At 41.7% G+C, this 27,711-nt stretch overlaps 1 protein-coding gene and 1 long non-coding RNA gene across 29 annotated transcripts in view; one reads left to right on the top strand and one right to left on the bottom strand.

Annotated features, from left to right (window-relative positions):
• Window positions 1-13,791, top strand: part of LOC308485761 (uncharacterized protein) — a 105,810-nt gene extending 92,019 nt beyond the window's left edge. For 22 of the 28 annotated variants that reach the window (XR_013990701.1, XR_013990702.1, XR_013990713.1 and 19 more), the window contains one exon: window positions 13,570-13,791. The gene's annotated coding sequence lies outside the window, so the exon portion shown is untranslated. Of the gene's footprint in view, window positions 1-300; window positions 2,398-7,991; window positions 8,007-10,946; window positions 10,962-11,041; window positions 11,057-11,904; window positions 11,920-12,221; window positions 13,353-13,569 lie in introns of those variants that run through there. The other 6 variants (XM_081021821.1, XM_081021816.1, XR_013990728.1 and 3 more) reach the window with 5 other exon arrangements.
• Window positions 2,150-10,321, bottom strand: LOC308485765. Its single transcript, XR_013990737.1, has 5 exons — window positions 10,113-10,321; window positions 8,476-9,924; window positions 6,237-6,424; window positions 2,774-5,122; window positions 2,150-2,406 (listed from the first exon to the last, which is right to left on the bottom strand). It is a non-coding gene; the product is annotated as an uncharacterized lncRNA (long non-coding RNA).
• Window positions 13,792-27,711: the final 13,920 nt, after the last annotated feature.

Genomic DNA, 27,711 nt, shown 5'->3' with positions numbered 1-27,711 from the left:
AATATCATTTCCCACAGATTTATAAGGATTTAAAAGTAATAGCTCTTTTAGAGCTGGACTGGACAAACAGTTCAAAGGGAAAGGTTACCAGTTATTAGAAACCTCATATTGATTCTGCGCAAGTTTTGATATGTGCTGTTATGAATAATATATATGTTACTATAGCTGAAAGCCACATCTTCTCATAAGTGAAAATAAATACACTCGTGAAATATGTTTAAAACATGGACATACTCAAGTCTAAGTGAAGCCTCAGTGGCATGAAATGCCAAAGGCATCCAACAAAACGTTTTGTTGCAGGCAACAGCACAGAATCATAGAAGAGTTGGAAGGGACCTCAAGGATCATCAAGTCCAACCCCCTTCAATGCCGGAATCTTTCGCCCAACGTAGGACTCAAACCCACAGCCCTGAGATTAAGAGTCTCATGCTCTACTGACCGAGCAATCTGAGCTAAACTGGACAGAAAGTTCAGCTGTACAAACCCGAGGGATGAATAGAAAATGGGAGGAAAAAAGCATGGAAAGGTTCTTGTGCAAAGAGTGTGTGTGTGGAGTCAACAAGAAGGCAAGTCCAGCTTTGGTAAATGGCCACATCATTTACAATACCACACTCTAACCAACTGAGCTAACCATATAACCAAATACTCCTCAATGTTCATGTATTAAATCCTGAAGTATTGGATAGTGCTTTTTGAAATTTAATTCTAATGTGATATGAATTTGGATTCTATTATTTTAACCCCTCCCTCAATCTTCTGGTTTTTAAACTAGGTCTTAGTACTATGTGGAGTGTTTTTTCATTCACCGTGGAATTATTGCTGGCTTGAGACATACTTATTAGGGGAATTTACACAGTTTCATTGGTTGCGACGTCACTTCTTTTAAAAATTTGTAAAAGGTATGAGCAGAATTTCTAAATAGATCTTCTGGCATGAAAATAAAAAAGACCTTATTTGTAAACTGTGAAATAAATTGTGAAATGTACTTAAAAGGCTTTCTGTTTCAATCCTGTATATACACAGTGCGCATAATGGAAAATCAAGATTAAAGACAATCCGTTATGTCATTAAATGTTATCCAATTTTAAATACCCTCAAGCACCTTGTGTGAGTAGTCTCAGTTCAGAAAAACATTTTAAGACCAATATATAAACCCCTCACAAATACTTTGCAATGGAAACTCTGACAGATTGCCATGTCCTCACCAATGAACTTTTCTCTTTGTACCACATACTAGTTACACCCATTGGCCGGAGCCATTACTGGCTTATTGCTGAAATTTCAGGCTGATTGAAGAAGGTGCCAATCATAACAGAATGGAGTGAAAGGGGGAACACAGGAGGAAGGACTGCGTTTGTAACAATGGCCCATGTGTATATGAAACATTCAGAGAACAACACGAGAGCTTAAATCTCTTTGAAATCAATGGAAATGAAATCTATCCTGCGCACATAGTCAACATTTATTTCAATTAAACCTATCATGCATTTCAAAGGCAGGCACACTCGTCTTTGACTTCCTTTACACATAACCATGCATCTGCAGATGGATTCATATATTCCTTACGTGAACTCCTCTTTGCACAGTGTGATGTTTTACAAAATGCTCGATGTTGTTATCAGGAATGAATGACAAATCCAAAATATTTTGCCTTCAACCATTTTGCAAATGCTCCTATACTGCCTATACTTGGCAGTGGCTGGCATTTCCTATATCTCAAATATGGTACTACAAAATTGTTTTTATATGTCCTTTAGGTTAGTGCTTTTAGCTCACCTTGTTTGCCTGCTCATCTTCACCACAGCTCAGCAAATTAGGGGTCACTTGACTGTGAGAAGACAGTGCAAAAGATGACAGAGGTGAAGTTTGAACAAAGCTGCATATCCAACATTGTATATACTGGAAGACATGTTGGAAAACCAGAGCGCTGCCAGAATCCATGGTGAAGTGAGATGCAAATCCTCATTTTCACATGATGCATTAGGGGAATGTGAATGTGTGTTTCTTGTAGCCTTCCTTGCTTACATGGCTGGCACACTTTTATTCCTCCACTTTTCTGTTTAAGCACATTTCATAATAATGTTTAATGGAGCCATTAAACCAAACATACAGAACGATACATCAGAGATCAAAGAGAGTGAAACCGAAGTGAACTGCATGTTCATGAGTTTACTGACAAACAGGCAGGTCTAGCATTGCTGCTGTAATAGGCCGGCTCCTGAATCTTGAAGTCTTCCCTCAGCTCATTGGTGGCTCCTTTGAAGGACTTCCTTATCATGGAAGATGTCTGGTGGTGCGTCACTGGTGCCAAACATGGATTTTCTGAACAGGACAGTTGGGGAAGCACTAGAAATTACTTTTTCCCTCCTTTCCAGTAGTAGTATGTAGCACAGACCCGTACGTAACCTGTCGAAAACAAAATAAAAACCCATTACTGTTGTTTTTTAAAGCTTTTTATTGAGTTTTACAATTTAACAATCAACCAAACAACATAATGTGACAATTATCATAAAGGAGGGGGGGAACCCTCCCCGTAACTTCCCTCAGCTTCCCCTTCTGGTTCTTTAAATATTTACTACTTCTGCTTAAATTGTTATCTTTTGTGATCTTATACCTAAATGCTCTTTTCAAAAAACAACCCATTACTCTTGTAAAGCCTAGTTCTTTCATATGGAGAGAATAACCTACTTTTATCCTCCAACCATTTGGATGATTTGACAAACCTTAGATGCCCAGCCACAATAGTATAAAACATAGTAAATGTTACATTTACCTTTCTTCTTCTTTAGTGGAGCATCATAGACAACCCTGCACCTTTTGTTCCTTCTGCTTGGAGGAACTCTTCGTTGAGTCTCCTTGCAAGAAGAAGATGAGCTTCTGCATCTTGACATCTTACTCGTTCTTTCAAGATTCCAGGAGCACAGGCATTATCTCTTGGCTTGTACAGCCGAGATAATTGCTCTGGTGTTTTGTGAGTTTCTGAAGCAATTGTGCCTGAGCTCCTCCTTTTATAACATCTGTAACAATATCACATAGTGACCCTTTGTCTGCTGAAATGTAACCATATATAGTAACTGCCAGATAGTCATGGGGAACAATTGTAACTAGCCTTATTTTGTAGTTTTTCAATGAAACAGCATTTCATCGATTTTTGTTTTGACAGTTCAAAGTCCAGTAATTATTAAATAGGGCAAAGATCAATATGTGGAATTAGGATGGCAAACTAAAATTTTAAATTTTGACAGATGGTGCTGGAGAGTTTGTATTTAAGAGGAAAATACATTATTTTTCAAGGACAGAGATACTTGTGAGCCTATCAGCATCTGATTTCTTGAATGGTCAATTGAATGGCAAATTCAAAAAGAGTGTTGTGAATATGGTTGTTCTACTAAGGCTTTTGACACTGTAAATCATAATGCCCTGTGGACTGTCTGCTTTATTTACTAAAATCTTTTCCATATTCTGTTCCATAAATTCCATACAAAACATACTCATTGATATTGAAAACAGTGGCAGTGCTGTTTATAATGTTACGTAGTTGCAGAACCTATATCTGTGGCATTGACAGGTAGGCAATAGGCTGGAACAATAAATGACTTCCCTTTTTATGAAAATCCATTACCCTCCCACCCTTTCTCAGTGATCGAGATTATTTTTGAAATTGGGACCAGAGGTTAAACTACCTGGGATTTCTTTTATGCTATATGTGAAAAATCTGCTTTGGGAATTCCTGAAATACTGGATATCAATACAACTGATGATGCTACAACTGAAATACATTTTTATTTTTGAAATAATGCTTGATTTTTGAAACATTTCATAATTCTATTTCATAAAATTCATTTTAGAAACCCTCAACGTGGTTACAATGTATATACTCTTGCCTGAGAGTAAGCCCCATTGAATTCAGTAGAACTTCTAAGTACACATGTGTAGCATGGCATTTCTGGACTGCAATCTTAGACACATGTAGTGAAGTATAGAGTGCAATCCTCCTAAGCATGTTACTTGGAAGTAATTCCCAATGAATTCAGTGTGACTTACCCTCCTGTACGTGGGTTTAGGATTGCATTCTGTCCCCCAAACTACTGTTTCTTCACATGTACATGTATTCTATCATACACCCCCCCTTAACTTGGGGATGTGTATTCCCATCCAAATAGCCTTTCTTCTTCAAAACACTTAAGAGTGATCTCAGATGACTTCCTAATAAAACAAAGGGGGCAACCACTCTCCACCTTCTTCATCCCACTCTTCAGGAATATTAACGTTGTTTTGTTAAATTCCAGACTGCGATCAAACTTGGTTAAGGCAAAACTCATATTAATAAGAACTTAAGAAGCACCATGCAGAATCAGACCAGAGATCAGTCTAGCATTCTGTCCCCAGTGGGCAGTCAGATGTCTACGAGAAGCCCACAAAGAGGACACGAGCACAATGGCACCATCCCATTCATGTTCCCCAGAAATTGGTATTTAGCACACTGTCTCTGATACTGGAAGGCGTGTATAACCATAATGGCTAGAAGCCATTGTTAGCCTTATCCTCCATGACTTGGTCACTAATCTCCTTTCAAAGCCACCCACATTGGTGGTCATCACCATCTTGTAGTAGAAAAGTCCATATTTAAACGGTGTGTTGTGCAAAGAAGTGTTTCCATTTGTCCATCTGGAATTTCCCACCCTTCGGTTTAAGTGAACAACACCCAGGTTCTAATCTGAGATGGGGCGAATCTCTCTGTCCAGTTTCTCCACACACCATGCGTAATTTTATTATCCTGTCTCCCCGTTCCTTGCCCATATTTATAAACACAGAAACCCCAGAAGCAGTAGTCTTTCCTCATGGAAAAAATTGATCCAGCACCCTTTTCAGCACCTTTCTCAACATCCCTTTGGATAGTCCCACCTGCATCTCACAATAGTATGGTTCATAAGAAGACAAAAAGAAGCCCAAGTGCCATTCAAATGGTTTATTGAGTGCAGTGCATGCTTCCACCAGCCTGGTGCTTCATCCTGGTTTCTGGCACGGTATTTTCCTTCCGTTTGCAGCAGTTGCCTCACTACAGAAAGTGACCTAGGTTAGACTGCAGCTGAGGCTCTCCGGTAATGGGACTGGTGTCTGCCTGTAGACAGAAAGAGGGAAAATAGAAATAAATGTGGGCAAAGGGATCGAACAAAGCTCCAGATTATCTTTATTTCTCCCCATAAAAGACTCGTGCCACCACACCATCAGTTCATTTGATTTCATAATGATGATATTGTTGCTCCTCAAGTAGTGCCAGCTCAAGAATTGTGGGACTTGCTATGGCTTACAATGTGTCCAATAGAAAACCTCAGCAAATGATATACTGTGGGTTGAATCACATGACCATTCACCAGCTAATGAAGAAGAGATCTATGTGGGTCTCATATTCTTACATATGGACTCCCCTGTCCTGTCACATGGTGCCAGGTCTGGAACGGAGCACCTCGTTTCCTCCTTGGATGATTAATCCTTAGAGGTTTAGCAAGTCGTATAAAATACCTTTGGAACATTACATTGTGAGCGGTTTTTACAGGGAGGATATTTTAGGGTTCAGTAGAGGCATGATGGGTGCAGGGAGAGAAACTTCATCATGGTGGTCAAAAGCCTGCTCTTGGCAAAACTTAAGCCCTATTTGGGTATTCAGTCTCCTCACATGTAAGAAGACATGTGGTGTGTGTTTGTGTGTGTGTGTGTTTGTAGCCCTCAAAGAAGTGGGAAGCCTCTCTAGTCATGGAGCCACCCCACACAATTTAAAACTCTGAGTGTGCGGTAGGGAAGCTTGGATGCTCAAATAGAATTTAATTTGTAAGAAAACTGGCATCCTTTCCAATTGTTTCTAATGGATACTTTTCATTCATATATATATATCAATGTCCTGTCATAACTAATGACCTGTCATAACTAAAGTAGCTGGTTAATTTCAAAGGAGAGAAATTCAACTAACTTAGCTGAATTTGTTCTTTTTATTATATAGTGCTTTGTGCATAACTTATAAGAAAAGAGTCTCTAAGGTGATTTTTTTTGGGGGGGGGGGTTGTCGACAGCAGATGAATAAAACAAATAAGTGACATGCTTCTGAGAAATAATTGTGTTTAATGCAAAGTGGCCTAATTGCTTCCTCACTCTCAGTGCTACCTCTGGAGATTTTTAACCCTCAATGTTAATCTTACTGGATGCTTCACAAAACCCCAGTTTAGTAATGTTTTAAAAACCTGCTCTCATCTGCCTCGGGAGTCTTCGAGCAGCCGGTTTCCTGCTACGCTGTTGTCTCCTAAGGCGAATCATTCTTCGCCTATTTCTTCTCTGCTGTTGCCGTGCCATCATGTCTTTTCAGGTTTTCAGCCTCAGGCAGAGCTGCGAATTCAGTTGGTCATCCTCTGTTATGGTGGTTGATGTCACTCTGGCCAAGCAAATGAAATTAATTTCAACAGGCCCTTGGGTGGGTGGTCATTCTGCCTTTACAGTATTACTATAATGAATCACAATATATCGCAATTTGATCATTGACATGTTCCAGGTAAAATACAGGTAATGGAATAAAGAACTCCCAATTAACTGCTGTGCTATAAAGAGTGCCTTATAATTCGATATCAGTGATATCCATCGCAGGATTCAGAACCATTTTCCATTAAGTACAAAAATACAATCCAAACTGCCTGACACAGCAGGAAATGGGGGTTGTTTAATGCTTTCTCACTGCATCATTCTTCTGATATTCATTTTATTTCTATTTGAAGCATTTATAAACCACTTATTAATAAGAAAAATATCTAAGCAGTGGTATAAATTACCTATACAAACTGTTATTTACAGGGGCGGGGGAGGCACATAGGAAGCTGTTTTGCCTTGAAAACAAATGATTACATTCAACTAAAGTCCTACTAAAGTAGACCCACTGAATTTAATAAACCTGTCAGTAATGTCGCTTAACTTCAGTAGGTCTACTCTGAGTAGGACTAGCACTGAATGCCAATCAAACAAAATGGCAGGACAGCTGATCATAGCTTTCTCAGTGTCTGTTTTGACCCTCAGATATCTTTCAAAGATATTTGATACTTAAAGCGAGATGTTATTTGATAGAGCTTACCTGGACACCAGGTACTGCACAAATGATAGTTGTGTGAGCATCCTGGTGACTGGTTATGCCAGGAAACCAGTGACATCACAAATGATGTTCATTGTGACTTCGGTAATCCAGATACAAACCAATCCTCCTAAGAGTGATTTTTTAAAAAATTTGCATTAACTTTTGTTTTTTTTGCGTGGGCGAAATGTGCTGTTACAACTGAGTTATTTTAGCGTTTCAAGACTGTATCCTCTAGCTCTCTCACAACACCCCAAGGACAGTTCAGGAAATAAAAAAAGAAATTATGTATGTATGTGTCAGGGGTTCAGTATGTATGTATTGTTTAATTTCTACACCACCCTATACCCAAAGGTCTCAGGGTGGTTCACATAAAATATCAAATACATAAAATTAAAACAAAACCTACAACCCAATAAAAAACCCCAAAAGAGCCAGCATTTTTAAAAAGGGTATAGGATGTAAATCAAGTCAGACAAAGGCCTGGTTGAAAAGGAACATTTTTGCCCGGTGCCAAAGGTGTATAGTGAAGGCGCCAGGCAAACTTCCCTGGGGAGAGCATTCCACAGGTGGGGAGCCACTGCAGAGAAGGCCCGTTCTTGTGTTTCCACCCTCCTGACCTCTTGCGGAATGTAAACTGCCACAATGAAACAAGGCTTTAATAATTTAGGTGACAACTCACAACTGCACATAAAAACCCAACTATGTAAAGATACCCTAAATGACAGCTGTGGAAGGTAAATACCAAAATCCAAACTCCTTCAACCAGCATTGAATGCTTTTCTAATGGCTGTCACAATGGGAGAAAAACAGAGAGATGGAATATGAAGCCAGTGAAACCACTTTCCAGAGCATGGGTGTCACAGCAAAAAAGAGATTGTTTTCTCCTCTGTAGCAGGTAGGACTCGGGGCAACATCTCCCCCGCAGATGGAGGAAATGAAATAAAGATATGGAAGAAGGCACCCTTAAAAATCCAGGAGCATAGTGAACCTGTGGCCATTCAGATGTTGTTGGACTCCCCTCATGCTGAACCTTTAGCGGTGTTGCAGGGGGCTGTTGGGAGCTGGGGTCCAGTAGCATCAGAAGGGCCAAAGGTTTCCAATATCTAGCCTATTCTTATAAGTAGCCTGTGTGATTGAGCCAAAAGTGCAAATAATATTTTCCCTATAGTGCTCTTTTGCTGGAAGGCAAGCTTCTGAATTGCCTTTGAAGGCTACCCAGTGCTCTCTTTTAAAAGGGGGTACTCAAGGGTACACAGTACCGGCACCTGAGGCCACCCCATATAGTAGTACATATACAAGCTTAGCTAAGCATGAATAACCGAGGCCAATTCCCTACTGGAGAACAACAGGAGCAGTTGGCTCACCATCCTAAAGGAAGAAGAGGCATCCCTAGCTGCTGCTACCACCTGAGAATTCAGCAGCAAAGCAGGAACCAGGAGAATCCCAGAATGGCATACCTTGTCCCTTATGCAGAGCGTAAACCCATCCAGTACAGTTAATACCAACAGCTTGCCAGATCTAGACTGGCCTAGCATCTTAACTTCCATCTTGTCTAGATTAAACTTCAGCTACTGTGGATTAAACTTCAGCTATATCCAGCCCACAACAAGGTATTCATTCAAGGCATGAAGGACACACCTCACAGTCCTCTAGATTTGTTGAAAATGAAAATAGGACTTGTATCATCAGCGTATTGATGATACCACACTCCAAAGTGATGGCTGATATCTTCCAGTAGTAGGGTCAAGTGGGTGAGGGAGCAGGAAGGGAAGAGGCTAACATATTGGACAATTTTCTGGTAAACTACTGACAGATGATATAAAAGGAAGGCAAACACCTCCCCCCCAAAAAAAAAACAAATAATGAAGGATTATTGGTGGGAAAAGCCAGCTTTCTGTGGCTGGCTCCAACTCATCTCTCCCCCCACCCCTTCCTGTTAACAATTCAGTTCTGGTCTGTATGTCAAAGCTTCTAGTAATGTCACATCCCCAAGGTGCTGATGTAAGAGATCAGGCCTGCTCTTCTTTGCTTCTGACCTTTGCAGTCCAAACAGGTGAGGTGTTTCATCCAAGCCAGGAGGATTATAAAGAATATGTAGTCTACACAGCTGGCTTATATTGTGAAACAGCATATTCTCTCGGGGCAGGGGGTGATTTTGCTGTAAGCACTTCCCATGCTTGAAGTTTTTCCATATAGCAGCAAACCAGGAGTTCAGGAAGTTGTTTTCTAAGCATGATTTAGAACTCCTCCAGATGACCTGTTTTATTAAGAGATCGTCCTGATTTGCTTGCTCAAAGCTAATGCTGTGGCAAGTCTTTGAAACAAAATTCTGATTGGTTTGTGGGGCAGTCATGTGCCCAGACACTGCACCACCAACCATCCCATCACACATATAATAACTAGACAAAACAACAGGCTTTGACACAATCCACAACTCTCAAACTAAGAGTTCCTAAACTTTTTATTAAGTTCCTTTTTCCGAGCTTCTCCCACTCACGATATCCACTTATGGCAACCTAGCAATTCACCCACCAACATCATTGAGGAGTTGCCACCTATCCCCGGTTAAGAAATCACATGAGAAACCACAGGAATGAAATTTTAGCATTTTATTGACAGGTGGCATTGTTCAATTTGTTGCAGGCTCCTTGAATCTCAGGAAGGTATCCTGGGTATTCTCATGAAAGATTGTTGTGTTCATTTTGTTAGACAAAGGTTTTGGTGAGTCAGATGGTTGAAATCAAGGGCACAGAACACCATGAAGATGAAAAGAGTTTAGTGTCTTCTTCTTCGCCCCTTCTTCCGACCACGACCTTTACCAGAAAAGAACAAACACCACCACCAGTTATTAAATGTAACCAAGTTGAGCTGTAGTAAATAGTGATAAAATACATTTACTTCCTACCAAATGTGTTTGAAGGGTCACAACTCAAGAGTGCAATCTTATGTGAGTATACATAGGAGCCATATGGCATAGAAGTCTTAAATTTAAGCATCTTACCTTTCCTTTTGCCCTGGCGTCTTTTTCGTCTCTTTCCAGAGCCACCCGCATGGCTGGCCTTTTGCCTCATTTGACGGAGGCGGGTCAGGCTCCGGCTCCGGCTGCGTTTGATTCGGGCCATTTGATGTTTCTTTCTTCTCTCAAGCTCTTAGCAGTGGTGGCATAACCTGCACTTGGGAGCCTGAGGTTCAGGGTGGCGGGCTTTGCCTTTTTATAAGCAGCCTCAAAGCCACAACAAATGATGACCCTGCTTAACTCATCTGTGATGAAATACAGTGGGCAGCAGCCTTGCGTGACAAAGCTGCTATGCCTTGATTTGTTCATTTAAAACAATTTTAACTCAGCTTCCCAAGCTGGAGAATAACCTCTAAAGCCAATACTGTACAATGGCAATGATATCAAAGGGTGGAAGGGGAAAACATCCCATAAAATCTGGGGTCAAGCAGCTAACCACAAAAGTGTCATTGAAAAACACAACAGACCAGAAAGTGATTTTGAATAACTTCAAAATCAAGTAGCAAGAGGGTCACAATTAGAGCCCAAAGAGCTTCCTGAGAAGGAAGGTGCTAACACTCCGATAAAAGACCTTCAGAGAGGGACTAAGGTCAGACACCCTAAGCAGAGTCACCGAGAAGGATGCTTCCCTGGTCCAAGGATACATGCTTCAGATATGAGTAGAACAGACAAGAGAGTGTGCACGGATTATCTTAATGAGCCGGTGGACTTATGTAGGAGGAGGTCCTAAAGCACAGAAGGCTTCAAAGGTCATAACCAGCACTTGAAATTGGACCCAGAAGCAAAGCATAAGCCAGTGAAGGGGAGTCACATGTTCCCAATGTCCAACTCCAGGTAACAATCTGTCCACCTCTTCTGAGTCACCTGAAATTTCCCAGTGTTCTTCAAGGACTGAGTGAATCCAGGCATATGATATTCTTGGAGGGAAGGTAATGCCCCACATTATAGCTCAATACTATTTTTCAAATCCGGCAGAAAAAGAGTTTTCACCTTTTATAAATGATGGCTTTGTGAAATATAGAATATGAGTTTGCTTCTCCCCGTGGAATGAATTTTGCTAGGCTTCTTAGCTGGCTTACTAACATAAGTAGCTTTCTTCAGAAAACATTATTTGTCTCACAAACTTTAAGCCTTGTTACGTCAAAAGTTAATGGCTGGCGGTGCTCCTATAAATAGTGCACATGTAGAGTCTTCCATGATTGTACAAGAGGCTCGTCCAATGCCATTATGCACAGAAGGATGAACTGGTGATATTTGTTGAACTAAAACTGGAGATGAACTTTAAGGGCATAGGGTGATAGGAATCGGTCTAAATTTCCCCCCTCCTGATAGGGTGTGTGCACACAGAGTACACTAGCTTCCCTTCACACACCCCATGCCTGGCATGATTACCACGATTAATATTCTGTGCAGAAATGTGTGGTGAAATGTTTTTTATCAGTTATGCCGGTGAAGTCTGCAAAGAATGGGCCTGCGCTGTGAATTTTCACTGCTTGTAGTACTCATTTGTATTCAAAGTGAGACACCCTACCTTGAAATGCTTACTTGAGTTGCAATTAAAAATGAGACATATTTTGCCCTGCTGATAAGCATGTTTCCCCATTCATCAGACTAGGCTGCTGCTGGTGCATACTCAGAACCTGAGTACTTAAACTTCTGTGGGTGCTTTCCTGTTAGCTGAATTTTAGTCTATGGGGGTCCACTAACAGTGATTCCCACAAAGTCCACTGGGCAGCGATATGAGGGATTAGGCGGTCCTTGAGGGATCCTGGACCTCAATTCTCAAGGCCTTGTAAGTTAATATAAGAACCTTGAATCTGGCTGTGTGTGTTGGCATCGCCAGGCAAGTAGAGCAGGTGTAACTCACATTTTCTGGTTATGCCCTAAAATAAAAATATTTTGGAAAAAGGTGGTTATCTTTCAGCCAGAGGGCCAGATCCAGAAGTGGCCAGCCCTCTGTGGATCACACGGGGCAGTCAGTTACCTGAGATCATATGATTTCAGGCACAGGAAAGGTAAAGCTGCAGCTGTAAAGAAACATTTGCAGAGTGTGCTGTTTGCATTTGGCAGCTTTCTCTGCTGTGCTATTTTCAGGAGGGACCAGATCAAAAGGATCAGGAGCTCCTGTATCTGGTCCCTGCCAAAAGCAGCATGGTGGGTTAAGGTGCCAGATTCAAGAAGTGCCAAGGGTACAGCCGTGGATGCAAATGAACCACCAGGAGTGCTCCTGACTACTCAGGACACAGAAAAAGAACAAGTGGAAGTTTGCCAAAAGCAGTGGCCCAAGGTAAGTCGTCAAATTCAAACAGTGCAAAATTCTAGCTGCGGCTGAATTTGTCGTTATTTGCACATGTAGCTTTATCAGTCTTGCACCTGACATCCTATAGGCATCAGGTGTTGGTCAGGTGAGCGTGGCTTGGCCTACCACAGACATCAAAGAGGCTTCCATTGGATTTCTCGGTGATCTTGTTTGGAAGTATGAAAGATAAAACCTTGAGGAATGACCAAGAAATTATTGTTTATTATCAGCTGCAACAACCAGTGTTAGTAATAACTGGAAGAAAAAGGGAAACACAAAAATGTTTCAATGGTTACTAAGCACATGGGTTATATTCAGCATAATAAAACACTGGTTTTGTTATGATATGGAAGAACATACTAAATTTTTGAAGAACTGAATTTCTCGTGTTCTGGAAAGTGAAACTTCATGCTAGAATGACAAGCTTACGAGGTGTTGGGTGCAATTTAAGTACAATAAGATGGGTGTTTGGGATGAGAGAATGAATGCATGAGGTAAGGCGATGAACCAATTAATAATAATAATACTAATAATAATAATAATAATACATGCTGAAGTTTGTTATTAGATGCTGAATTGTGTTATATGCTAGTTTTAAAGTTAGTTTATTAGCCTGTCCCATATATGGTGATTTCATAAGACACAGAGGTTGCCATATCAACTATATGAGCTCATAACCACCAGATCATATAAGTAAAAGTACAGCAGGTAGCATCATTTCACAAATTCAAGTACCATCTTCGGAGACAGATTGTGCTGGCTTCGCGGAATGACATGCTCCTCTTGATCCTCTACTAGACTTTTAACATCACCAAAACCCCAGAAAATGACGCGATGTGGCTGCAGGCCTCCCTATCGCAGAAGACGTAAAAGAGGGGGGTTGGCAGGTCAGAGAGGAGGAAGAAGGGGAAAGAAAGGGAGACGAGGTAAAGCAATGATCCTCATGGCATTGTTAACAAATGAACAAAAAAAAAGCAGCAGTTCTTTGTGGTCTAGGGAAACATGCATTAGAATAAGGGCAGAGTGGCCAGTTTTGGGTCCCACCAATGCCTTGCTTGAGTGCATGATGTAGATGTTTAAAAAGAAGTGTTTGCAGGTGGGGGGGAGAAACTCAAACAATATTTTGCACTTTTGTTTCCGCAGTGTCGGTAGCGCACACAGTGTACTACTACAGGAAAGTCAGATAGAGCTCCGAAGCCCTTCCTTTCTATCATCCAGCATTTCCAGAAATGCCAGGCAACATCACCAAGATTTCTGCCTCATGAATGAACCACAGTTCCAGCAAAGCCAGGCCGACTGATGTTCTGAGATGCTGACGCCCTCCAAAGAGGAGCAATGTGTCATTAAACCTGAAGCTGCAACATCTTTCCTGACTGGCCTGGTTCCTTTGCCCTTCTTGATGAATCTTTTCTTGGTGGGGGGGGGGCACAGAGAGGAACTGGAAAGAGTGTGAATTTCAAAACGACTAATCCTTGGGGAAAGGGTCTGCTGTGGTTTTTCAAATAGCCTCCCAAAATTCGATGTCAGTGTTTATGGTAGCTGGTTAAAATTTACTCAGAGCAGACCTATTGAAATCAATGGATCTGCTCTGAGTATAACTACCATTGAATGCAACTCTATGTATTAATGTTTTAATAAGATCTCTATTTTTGTAATGGCAACTGGTATACATGATGGCTTGTCTAAACTATTAAATTTGAGAAGGGTCAGCTCAGTATGAGAAAGCAGAAGGAACACATGGCATCTTCTCTTTTACCTGTATATTATTTAATTATGAACAATAGGAATAACTCTTAGTACTGAAAATATGACAGAATGTGACCCTGGGCACCTAACAAGCAACTCCACCCCCCCTGCCGTAGCCTCTGAAGTGGCAACTTAAATTTACAAGACCCTGAGGTCCATTGTTGGTGACCAAATGCTTCAAGAAAATGCCCTAGTGCTGTGATTTCATTAAGCTATTGTGTGACACAATGGGAGGTCGTCTGACCTGAGTGAGGGTCAAAATAACCATAATTTTTCTGCTGAAAATAATCACCTTCGGTAGGCAACTTTGGTAGACATTTTCCACAAGAAAATTGCGTGTGGTCGGGTTGGGGGAGGGGGTAGTAAATGGACTACACCATAGATTTGTAGCCCCTGTGGCTGCTTTTCAAAAACAGATGTGGCTAGTTTTGCACAAAATATTTAAAATGTGATTAAAGTCACATCTCGTTTGATCCTTGGACCTTTCTTAGTATTGTTTCCATGCTGCTTTATTGTTGTAATACAAATTAATCTATTATCGTTGCACTTGGTTTGCAGAGCAATGAAATGCTCTCTCAGTCTGTGCTGACAATACTGGTCTACATAGACCAATACGTAAGGTACTGCTGTGGCGGGAAGGTAAATGGCGTTTCCGTGCGCTCTGGATTCCGTCACGGTGTTCCATCCCACCAGAAGTGGTTTAGTCATGCTGGCACATGACCTGGAAAGCTGTCTGTGGACAAACGCCAGCTCCCTCGGCCTGAAAGCAAGATGAGCGCCGCAACCCCAGAGTTGCCTTTGACGTGACTTAAGCGTCCAGGGGTCCTTTACCCTTTTCCCTTTTACCCTTTACATAGACCAATGTCTGACTTTGGTTTTAGGCACTTTTCTATGCCTATGGATTCAGGAGGTGGAAATGCACTTCATTGCCTGCCTTTTCAGTGACCAGTTTTATTTTATATAGGCTTGGCTATAAATATTCACTGTCCCCCCCCCCCTGCAGCCCAAGGGCAAGTCTGCGGTGCAGCCACAGAGTTCGAGAAAGCTCAGCATTCTCTTGTACCATTAATAGTCCCGAGTACTTTAGACGCAACCTAAAAATAAATCCATACAGATCTCAAAATGTTACAGATACTACATTTGTCGGTGAGAGAGGAGAGGAAGAAAGGTTTTAAAAAAGCACCATCATTTCAGATGAATTCAGATTTCCCCCAAACCAGTCATCATTTCAAGATGTTATTTTGGGGGATATCCGTGTGCTCAGCATCACAATCACATCAAAGTCAAGTGTGAATTGAAATAGAGCTCACTTGAATATATTGGTCTACAGCCAGAATCAGTGGATTCTCCCTAGCATTACAACTGCAGAATAAAGGATAACTCCAATGCAATCTTAGATCAGCACTGTGACGGATGCTTCAAATGCCTTCCTAGGAGTCTTGCTTCATTCTTTTTACTTACTCTCCTCTGCCACTATGAGATATAGCCAGGACAGGGTCTATCCTTGTTTCTTTGTAACCTCACAATGACCTTTGTTACATTTGGCTGCTTTTTACAGTGCTACCCAATGACCTTCATGGGATCTGGAGCTTTGTCTCCTAGATCCATACCATTCTGTCCACTGCGTGTCTTTGCCTCTCAGTGCATAGATCTCATTAATGCAGTTGCATCCCCACCACCACCACAAATGCTGCACTGAATAATTCTAGGCATGAATTATGAACCAGCCTTCAAGCTGTTAAATTCAAATGTGGTCTATTACAAATCTTGCCTGGTGCTACCAAGGACATTTGATGAATAATAATAATAATAATAATAATGGTAAAGGACCCCTAGACAGTCAAGTCCAGTCAAAGGTGACTATGGGGTGCGGCGCTCATCTTGTTTTCAGGCCAAGGGAGCAGGCGTTTGTTCACAGACAGGTTTCTGGGTCATGTGGCCAGCATGACTAAACCGCTTCTGGTGCAATAGAACACCATGATGGAAGCCAGAGTGCACAGAAACACCGTTTACCTTCCTGCCACAGTGGTACCTATTTATCCCCACATTTATCCCCACATTTCATGTACTATCATGTACTAGCTTGGAAAAGAGGAGACTGAGAGGAGATAAGATAGCCATCTTCAAATATCTAAAGGGCTGCCACATGGAAGATGGAGTAAGCTTGTTTTCTCCTGCTCCAGAGGGTAGGGCTCGATCCAATTCAAGTTACAAGAAAGGAGAATGTGGCCAAACATCCAGGAAGAACTTTCTGATAGTAAGAGCTGTTTGACAGTGGAATGGACTCCTTCAGGTGGTTATGGACTCTCCTTCCTGTAGGTTTTTAAGCAGAGGTTGGATGGCCACTTGTCATGGATTCTTTAGTTGAGAATCCCTCATTGCAGGGGGCTGGACTAGATGACCCTCAGGATCCCTTCCAACTCTACTAATTCTATTATTCTATGTTACACAAGGAACTGGATAGCCGTAATGTGCCCTGTATGCAAAGTCTGGCCTCTTCTTTGAATTGAACTACACTGAAATAGAAATCCAGCAATATATCCGGCCATATAAACATCCCAACAAAGAGCTTCTCAAGAAAGGTTTATACAACAGGCAGTGTAGGCAGTTACCAGTCACTTAGGGGAGAAATAGCAGGCTTTTGTCTGAAAATCACCACCTATGCAGCTTAGACATAACAGGGAAGGGTCATATTAAACAGGTGGAAGGAGATAATTGTAGGCTTGGTAGGTAAGCTAAGCAGCCATCATCATACCTTCCATAGTTCTATAACACAAACAGCTAAGCTGTCAGAAGGCCAAGTCATAAGCACTCGGGTTTCTATTTTATGGAGGGGATGGATGGAGAACAGGCAAGAGTCAAGTTCTATGAAGCAGCCATCAAAGATCAGAATGACCAGCAACCAGTAGTGTAATCCAAGGCAGACAGGAGGTCTGGTTTCAAAGGCAGCAACACAGGAGAAGGGAACAACAATGAGAGTGATTTAGAGCAAAATACGTGTGACAAATCCAACTGAGGACAGGCCAGAGAACATTCTACAACCCAATCCTTAGTGATGATGCTGAGGAGTGACCAGGAAATCTTTCTTCTCCACCATCATTGCATCTGCTGAGTGGAACATTTATGAATGGAACATTTATGAAGGATGAAGAGCCTTTCACAGCAGGACAACCCTGAAAAGCCTGCTGTGATTAGTTTTCAATGCACTTTGCATTTGCCCCTGTCCAGTTGTAGACAGTGCTGGCTTAAAATATCTTACATTATCTTTTGCTCCCCCTTATCAGTTTTTTATGGGTGACTTTCAGCTTGTTCAGCCTGAGGATGTGGACAGGATTCTTGGGATGGCTGTGGCTGATCATGTGCTTGCTTGAGCATTGCTGTTCCTGTCTGATTATGTACCCATCCCACAGAGCTGGTACAAAAGGAGACCATGGTCAATGGTATCAAAAGCCTCCAAGAAATCAAGACGCATTAGCATAGTCACACATTCCCTGTCCTGCTCTCAGTACAGGTCAACCAACAGGGTGACCAAGGCTGATTCATTGCCAAAAATCTACTTGATTTTTGCGAATGTTCTCAAACACCTGTGAACCTTCTTGTGCTAAGATAACAGGGATTGTGTGTAACATTTTATTTTTGGTGAATAAAGACTGGCTTGCAAATCTCCTTTTCTTAAGCCTGAATCCTATTAAAAAAACCACAACTTGTTTCATACTGTTACTTTCAAAATGACCATTACGTATTTTTATGTACGTATTCCAAATAGTAACCACATGTATAAAAATAACCAGGGATATGTGTCTTCTAGGCAAGCATGTTTTGACATTGCTTGTTATGAAGGGGATTTTTTTAGTTCTTTCCACTTTTCCCTACTGATTTACTTTCATTCTCAAATTATCCCTATCCCCTCCCTTTCCCTCTCAGTTACTAGAAATGATAATTTCCCTCTCTTTAACATGATGAATTATTTCTATGCATGCCTGAAACCTGAAGTCCTAACTCATGAAAATCAATATGCTAGAACCTCAAAGTATGGCTGTTTCTTCTTAAGATTACTGATGAACACAGAGAAATGATTTTCCGCATATCATCTACTGTGAATATTTCAAAACACCATTCATCCCAATAATTGCAATGCAAAAAACCCCCCTATTAGTAAAAATTAGAGAATGCATATCAGTGACATGCCTTGTTGATGGAAAAGTGAAATCCAATTTATTGTTTTGACCTGAAAAAAATACGCACTGCTTAGCATTTTACTGTGTGTCTAAGAACTCACTGAAAAGTCTACAGGAAGGTCTAAGAAGAGCAAGTCTGAACGGGAAGGGGTGCTGCTGCTTTGCTGGCAATTTCTGTTGCTCACTAGGGGTCGCAGGATGTCAAAAAATCAATCAGCTAGAATGAAGCTGCCAAACCCAATACATGAACCATTTGCGAACTCAAGAACACTTCCTCAATAAAGCACATGCATTGAGACAACAACTCTCATAAATATTACACCCATTCATTCATGTTTTAATGCCAGCATCTTATTATGAAAAGGAAAGACCACACTCCCTAATTTCCTCACACTGAAAGTGAACTATAATTCACTTTCGTTGAGAAAAATCAGATGGTCTTTGATGAACTTCCAAGATAGCATGAGAGATGAAGAGTAGATGTTGATTATGATTCAGAGGTCTGTGCATAAAAGCTTAGGACTGATTCATGACTCACTATTTTCCTATGTTTATGCATCAGATAAAAAAAGCTACATCAATGAAACCAGAGATTTCAAAGAATACTCTTCCATTTACTATTAATTAACTAAAATGCATTCATGGAGTAATTTGCAAAGAAAGTATCGTATTATATTTTTCAGAAACCTTCATCAATTTCACACCATATAATTAAAATCAGGCTTATTTGTAAGTGTATAGCTAGCAAAAGGGAAAATATTGGCATCTGGAAACTAAAAAGCAACCACTGAGAGGTATCGAGATGAATCTTTGTTGACTGTTTGCCTATGTGTTTCACTTTTGCTAATGTACTTATGAGACAATTCAGGCATTCATAAGTGGTTTAAATGACTGTGTGAGGTGAGGAGAGTTTGCATGAGTGCATTAGCACTGTCCCCTGTCCCTGTCACCTTTCATGAGTTGGAGGACAACTGACTGAAACATGGAGCCCTCTGTACTTGTGGAAGCTCCATGTACACTCTAGAAGTCTGATTTCCCTGGTTTCTTTTTCTTTTATTAAATTAAAACATTCAAAAGTTGCAATACAGCTTTGTCCACAGAATGATCACTCCAATCCTCAATCCCAGATCACTGTCATGTTGGCTCACCAAATATCCTCAATAGGAACCAAACTACCGATCTGGTGGGCTAGACATTTCCCCGGTTTCTAAAGTGCAATGGGAATCTCTCCAAGTGCAGGAGACTTCAAGCAATTGCCGTCCAAGCCAAAGAGGCTGATGAGAACCTGGCAAGGGATAGAGCTAGCACACTTGTGCTAAATAAGCACCTGAATAGGGCTAGTGCTACAATGAAATTAAATATTTTAAATGAGCTATGTGACAGAGCTAGGCACTGTTATCTGCAGACACAGGGCAGATCGAGACAAAGTATGAACTATGCAAATAGTGTTTGTTTGTTTTTTGCACCATGTCCGTCCTTCTTCCAACCTTGGAACCAGCCTACCTAAATGTGTGACCACTGAGTTTTCAACACCATGGTCAGAGGTGCCACGTTGCCTCCAGGACTGAGGGGGCCTAGCATGTGGTGCACAGTCTGCTGTCTGGAGGATGTTGTGTTGTCTGGAAGAGGTTGAGCGCTCTGGAAGAGCTGCCCACTGAAGCTGAACTATGTTCAGCTCTGTGCCTGGGCTCCTCTGCCCCCTCAACCTTGAGAAGGTTCAGCCCCCTTCCAACAAATACCGAGGGGCCAAAGACACCTTGGCCCCCTAGAGTTGGTGCACCTGATCATGGTTTTGTGCTCAACCCAGCCTTGCAAGGACTCCGCATTATTCTTTTTGTAAAAAGCAACAATATGATGGAGGCAAAAATCCTCACTTGGTCATTTCCTCAGAGAGCCAACTCTGAGAATGTAGGTTGCTGTTCTGCAAAATATGCAGTCAGAAGATAATTAATTAGCCCACATCTCGTCTGCATTGGAATCAAAGGGAACGGAAATACAAAGAATTGCACAAAAGTGCAAGGTGGGAAGAAATGGAAATAATAATAAGAATGTAAGAAGAGCCCTGGTGGATTAGACAAAAGGCCCATCTAGTCCAGCATCCTGTTCTCACAGAAACCAACTAGATGCCTATGGGAAGCAGGACCTGAGCACAACAGCACTTGCTCCACTTGTTATTACCAGGAACTGGTATTCAGAACGATATTGCCTCTGACAGTGGAGACAGAATGCAGCCATTGATATCCTTATCCTCCATGAAATCCCATAGGGGTGACCTTAGTTAGGACTTGTGACATGTTACTCATGTGAAGATGGTGTGACACAATTACTGGGAGACAGTCTACTCCTGGCCCTGCCCATCCAGCAGACATTGACGCTGGCTCTGCCTATAGACACATCCATTCATTGGATTGGTTGTCTGAAGAGAAGATGCTTTGATCCCTGCTCCCTCATAGAATCATAGAATTGTAAAGTTGGAAGGGACCACAAGGGGCCCTGCAATGGAGGAATCTTTCACCAACATGAGGCTCAAACCTAAGACCTTGAGAGTCTCATGCTTTATCTACAGAGCTATCCCGCAGGTCTCAGAAAACCTAGCTATAAAATTGGTCTAGCACACCAGACAGAACTGTTGTAAAGCCGAGATCCCCTTGCCAACTAGTGTTCTATTTGTGAGTCATTAAAACAACAACAAAGGCTAGAATTGAAAATAATGTGAAACTCACCTGTGTTTGCTGGAGAAGGACTATAGCTCTCCTTTGCAAACAGTCCAGGAAGGGCTGGGAGAAGTCTGGAATCCTAGGTAGTCACTGCTGGTCAGTATAGATGACACAGAGCTAGGTGGATCACTGGTCTGGTTCAGTATAAGACAGCTCCTAACAGTCCCAGTCAGCATGACCAATAGTCAGGGGTGAGGGGAGTTGCAGTTTAGCAACATCTGGTCTCCATCCGTGCAGAACCAAGAGAACTTTCATTTTGGAAATTTTAAAAAAAGCAGCATTGGGAACTAAGAGAAGCAGAGGAAACATATGGGCCCAGAAGCAGGGAACTGCAGAGAGCAGGGAGTGCATGCAAAAATGAAGGGGAAGGAAACACACTCATAGTGTAAGTATGAGTCCTATCCAAGAGAATGCTGCTAAACTAGACCACGAGTGCTGTATTGGCAGATATCTTTTACGACTCCTTCCTACAGATCAGTCCAATTATCCTTCAATTTATCCATGGTGTTTAGACTGAGAATAAACACATCACAAGTTGTTGGTCGGGGAGAGAACATATGACACTTTCATGTGCTCACCACAATGACTCACAGCACTTAGAAGCAGCATCCTTAGCACCTCTTTAGACCCAAGAGTAGAATTATTTCTGACATTCTCATCATGATGCATTTAGCTTCTGCCAACTATATAGGATTTGGGCTTTCACATTTGATTCTAATCTTCCTTTGGTGATGAGATGATGTCCCTTCCATTTCTGTCTGGTAAAGAGCTGCCAGCAACTCATGCCATTCACCGTGATAAAAACAGTATCCATGGATACATGAGTTGACTTTGAGCTGGATGGATCGGACATGAAGCAAGGTTTTTCCTCTTCTAAACGCTAACAAGTAAAGACAGGAATTTAAAAAATAATGATGCGCTTCCATAAAGAATATATTTTTCTGCCATATGGACAAGATAAATAAAGAACTTTTTTTTTGGTATCGGTAAGACCTCACAAAATGACATAATCTGCAAATTGGAATTATGCCCTTTGGTGCAAATTCTCAGCTGTAAATGCTAAATACGTTGAGAGATCCGTGACTGTGGCACTTACAGTGGTAGTAACAACCAGTAGCTGCTGAAGGAGTGTGTGGGTTGCATTGCTCTTCTGTCTTCCCAACACTTTGCACTGCTGTTGCTTTTTGGAAGAGGAGGGGCAAGGCAGTGGGGAGCTTGACAGTGTGCAGGGTTGGCTGCAGCTGCGTTGGACTGGATCTGCTGAGCTCTCTGCTGCCTTGCTCTTCCTGCTCCTGGTCAGCAAGAGTGTGGTGTGGTGTTGGGAAGCCAGGAGAGCAATGCAGCCCCACTCATGGCACCTTGCTGGCCACTACTGGTAACAAACGGCAGAATGGATTCTAACTAGGACCGATGGTCTGTCTAGTCCACCATGCATTTATAAGATGATTCGGTCAAGTGCCTTTGGAAAACTCATATGCAGACCGTGAAGGCAAAAGCCTCCCTTGCTACATGGGAGCATTTACCTCATCTCTTATACATTTTGAGAAGTTGTTTGTTCACTGTGCATTTGGAAACCTCTTTTGATATCTTAACCAACTTTTGCATGCTAGTTCCTGAGATCAAGGAGCAGAGTCTCTCTCTCTCTCTCTCTCTCTCTCTCTCTCTCTCTCTCTCTGTTTAGACACCATTTTGAATCAAGATGGCAGGCTAAAACTTTCCAACCTGCACTGATTTTTTTGGTTTCTTAGAGTTCTCAAGCAATGCTGAGGACAAGGCTGCCTGCATTCTTCTATTAGAACAGCACACATTTCACACCGATTATTTCCAGAAACATTATAGTCTTCTTGATTCCTGCAAAAGAGTCCTGAATCTCTGTCAGTCCCATGAGACCTGATGCTGACAGCCCACACCCCCTCTCCAAACTTTGCACCACACGTATTCATAGAAGCAGCCTCAGGGAATCCATCCTGTCAATGCTATTCAACATAAATAAGGCTTGAAGAATGTCTCCTAGTAAAGCAATGCAATCTTCTGCTTGCTATAAATCAATGATTCTTAAACTTTTTTGAGTCATGGACCCCTGTGAGACTTTGATGAAAGCTATGGACCCTCCTTCCCCTCGCCTCAATGCACATAAAACACATAACACACAAAATTTTGCCAACAATTTATTGTTATTATTGCACTGGGGAAAATATATGTCCATCCATGGACTTTGTAGGAGTCTGTGGACCACAGGTTAAGAACCCTTGTTATAAATCAATATTTTTTATGACAAATATTGTCTTGCGATCTTTTGATGAAGAGGAGTATAAATATATAACAAAAACAACAACAACTGTTGTAATCTGTCTGTTTTGAGAAACAATGGAGTGCACCTCCAGGGGAGAAGTCAAAACCCTGTATTGCAGCACCTAAGTGACCTCCCTGGGGCACAAGCCTGGGCAGTGTGTAGGGAGGTCCTGGCTGCCCAGATGACAAGACCGCTCCTCTCAGCCTTGCTGATGTGGTCCAAAGGAAAGCAGAGCAATACATTTGGCACCAGCTTGCCTGCAGAAGTTGCCAGAAAGAGGCATACAAGGCACCACCCAACCCTCTTAGGGATTCCACACACGATTTGTGTAGGGTTTACTCCTCAGCCTTTTCTTCTTCCGAAGATATCCCTCAAGGCAGTGGAGGTTTAGGATCAGAGTTTTCCTTCTCTGAGATGGGCTACCTTCCCAGGTTGATGAGCCCCATATGGCCCTCACTTCCCTCTACAGCATGTGCAGAAACCAACTTTTTGACCATTGGACACACTATTGGTTTCATCTACTCAATTCGCTACAGCCTGTCTTCTCATGCGGGGGCGGTCCCTAGCTCACTGAGGATTTGGGACCCATCGGCTACCCTCACCTAGTTTAGCCGACCAGTCAAAGCCATTTCCTGGGGTATGGCTGCTGTCACATGCTGGCAGCGTCTAGGAGTCAGAAGGAAGAGCTGAGTATATAATAACTCTCTGTTTCTTATTTCTGAAGCATCTGTTCCCAGCCCATTCATGGGAACTGGTGCTATTTATAATAGCTTAATTATGGCAGTAAAACATAATTCCATGGGCTTCGGGGTGAATAAAAGATCTCAAAGTAGCACTTCAGAATATCACATTTTGTGACACATTATTTTTTTATTTACATCTCGCCTTTCTGCAAGATGGTACCCAAGGAAGCATTTTATTGATTTGGGTGTGCATGCTAATGCAAGGACTTTTGTGTTACTGCATACATTGACAGGCCAATGGCAAATGTCAGAGCAATGTCACACAGCATGATGTGATGTTGGCATTGCTATGGCATTAGGCTAAAGTCACTGGCAGACACATTGGCACAAATATTTCAGATTAGATTGTCAGGGACGAACATATTACCCAGTAATAACTTGTTTGCGAATTGTAGTGACAACCTATTTTAAAGTACTACTTTGACTAGGGCTGTAAAAGCAGGCAATGGAAATAACTTCACTGTAACAGGCATAACGTAGTTTTGGTCTATGAGATAAATAGCTGAGATAACCCCAGAGTCCACATTCTACCCACTCCAATAGCTGGGGGTGGGGGGTGGGGGAAGGTTCATGGAAATATTAGTCTTCTGCCCACTGGCATTAATATGGGTGTTGTTGTTTTCTTCTTAAGTATGGTCAATATCTCTAATCCAGGGATCCCCTGGGTAATTATGCATTGAAACCATCATGCTTTCAGTTGAACTTCTGCGGCTCCTTCTTCAGAGAGCATCCTCCTTCCATTAGCAGACAATTTGCTTCCCAAACTCAGGGGAACTTCATGGGTGGTCTTCAATGCAACAAGAAGAGTAGTGGTGTGACAGAAAAAGAAAGAAAAGAAAATGAGAAACCAAAACAGGGAAAGGATGCTTTGAAAGTGCCTCTATGTGCAAGACATCCTTGGGTCCCTAACTATGGAAGGCTGATGACCATACCTCACTTTATTTGGAAAGTTCACTTATGATCTCTCCCACTCAATAAATTCTATTAATGGGGACTTAACTTTGGGTTTATTTGTGTTCTTAATGGTAAGAAAAAGCAAAAAATGGAAGGCGTGTTAGTGATCAAGTTACTGTGTTTAAAACTAGCCACTGTTGTTAAACTCTTTTAATCCATTTAGCAAATATTTAGTTTTGAAGATTGGATGCTGTCCTCGTTTCAATCTGGCAACCAGGCTCCTCTTTGTAAGGCAGAAGACACAAATGAAACCAATATCTTTCAACAGAGATCAGGGGTTTATGCACCCTGTTTATTAACTAGAAGATGGCAAAATCTTGGTAGGAAGTAATGTGAATGTATAATTAACAGCATGATCTGACCTCTTTAACTTTGAATGAGGCTTCCCCAATTAAATTTTCCTGGCCCTCGTTTTAAATAGCTATTCACAGCTGTGGACATTTGATTTATTCCCTGATGAGAGGCAGGGATGCTGACCAGCACTAGAAAACAACCGTTTTTAATTTAGATGTCTGTGCTAGATTGTAACCATTGCATCTTTTTAATCATACGTTTTAGTGATCATTTTTCTTTGCCTTTGCATTATTTAAAAAGTCTATTAAAGGATTGCGAGAGAGACTATCTGCGCATGGGAACAATATTTCACATTTGTTTATATTGTTTCAGACAAGGCATAAAATTTTCATGGGGACCAGAGGAACTGTTGGGTGCCCAACTCCCATATACCCTCAGCTGGAAGTAGGAAGCCTAAGGGCACATCTGCGCCTTCTGCTGCGGCTGCTTCATCCCAGCAGGGATCGGGAGACAGTGTGGTGCATGAGAAATTGTAGCAGCACCAGCGGGAACGTTAGGAGTGCAGCACACAGGCGTTACAGTGGTATCTTGGTTTAAGAACAGCTTCGTTTATGAACAACTTGGATTAAGAACGCTGCAAACCCAGAAGTAGGTGTTTTGGTTTGTGAACTTTGCCTTGGAATAAGAGCATGTTTTGCTTCCTGTTGAGTGTGTTCCATTTGTAAATTGAGTCCCCCACTGCTATGGGAAAGCACACCTTGGTTTAAGAACGCTTTGGTTTAAGAACGGACTTCCGGAACGGATTAAGTTCATAAACCAAGGTACCACTGTATTCCTATACTTCTGCAAGGTTTACATTGATAATGCGTGTACTTCTGTTGCTTTTATCTGCATTGCTAACAAAGTGGCCAATGATGGCACTAATGCAGATTTAGGAACGGACTCAGTATAGTATGGGCTGGTATCGTTACCTGCACTTCTTGTCATTTTTTACCATTTTGCATCCCTTTAGGAACCAGCCTTTTGCCAATCTGGTGACCTCCAGATGTGTTGGACTACAACTCCCATCAACCTCATCTGAAAGGGCATGCTGGCTGTGGCTGATGGGAGTTGTAGTCTGTAACATCTGGAAACAACCAGGTTGGTGAAGGAAGGTTGGTCTTTCTTTGTCCCTCGTCACCCAGGAGTGCTTTGTTCTTTGCACATGCTTCGGTTTTAGCTGCTCTATGCATTGAAAGCACATGGCTTCCCCCAAAGAATCCTGGGAACTGTAGTTTGTTAAGGGTGCCAGGAACTGTAGGTCTGTGAGGTCCCTAGAATTCTTTGAAGTTTATGTAAAGCCTTAAATGTGCTTTAAATGTATGGTGTGAGTGTGGTATTTCTCTTTGGAATTAGTAGGGTAGTGGCTGGAACCAGACTTTAGATGTAATATTATACACGCTGAATAGAAGGTACCGATGAGCTCTTGCATATACACCACCTCCCTTGGTACCTGTGTCTGTTACATGATGAAATAGCCAGAGTTTCTTGGTGAAACAAGGGGCTGGTTAATAAATATAAAATCAGATTTATGTATTTTTTTGGGGGGGTTATAAACAAGAATAATGTTATACAAACAAGTAGACCAAGTTTTCTCATGTCATTTGCATATCACAAAAATAGCATAATAAATGTGGAAAAATATCTACAACATATGTTTCATTATTAATGTTCAATTTTTTTTAAAGGTAGAGGGCTCAGATTGCATAGAAAGTAGGAGGTGACAAAGGCAGAAATGAGAGGGACTGAAAGATGTATATCCATGCAAATGAAAGGAATATTCCAGGAAGGCTCAAGCTACCACTTTCACACTGAGAAAGCCATAAAAGGAAATGCTAATTGGGACAGGTGAGGTGTGAACTGCTCAAGCTAACCTCTGGTATTTTCTTGGACAAATCAGGGCAAAATTGGCCTTGTAAACAGAGGACTGAAAGGACTGGATGTGAATCTGAGCACACGTGAGGAAGATATTGCACCCTTCCTCCAATTAAGCATTTATAAGAGAACAATTACTAAAAAACCTATGGCTAAGTTCAGATTTGCCAGGTGAGAGGCAACTGTAACACAAAGTAAGACAATGGATCAAAAAATAAGCTGCTGAACTGGAGGATTCACAGGCATGTTTTTTAAAGTTCCAGGTAGACATCAGTTTTAAAGGTAGGATTCTTCTGCTTCTTTTAAGTCTTAAGAAGGACAATATGGACTGTGTTCCTGCTACTCAGTGGCTCAACCCCCACAAACATCCTCATCAGTGAGCGGGCAGGAACTGTGCCTGTCTGCATGTTGCACACCCCTAACTGCACCCCCCCCCCCAACAAAAG

This window comes from Podarcis pityusensis (genome assembly GCF_964106645.2).
Source record: "Podarcis pityusensis genome assembly, chromosome: 9".
NCBI classification, from domain to species: Eukaryota; Metazoa; Chordata; class Lepidosauria; order Squamata; family Lacertidae; genus Podarcis; species Podarcis pityusensis.
This window is presented reverse-complemented; position numbering and strand designations above follow the sequence as displayed.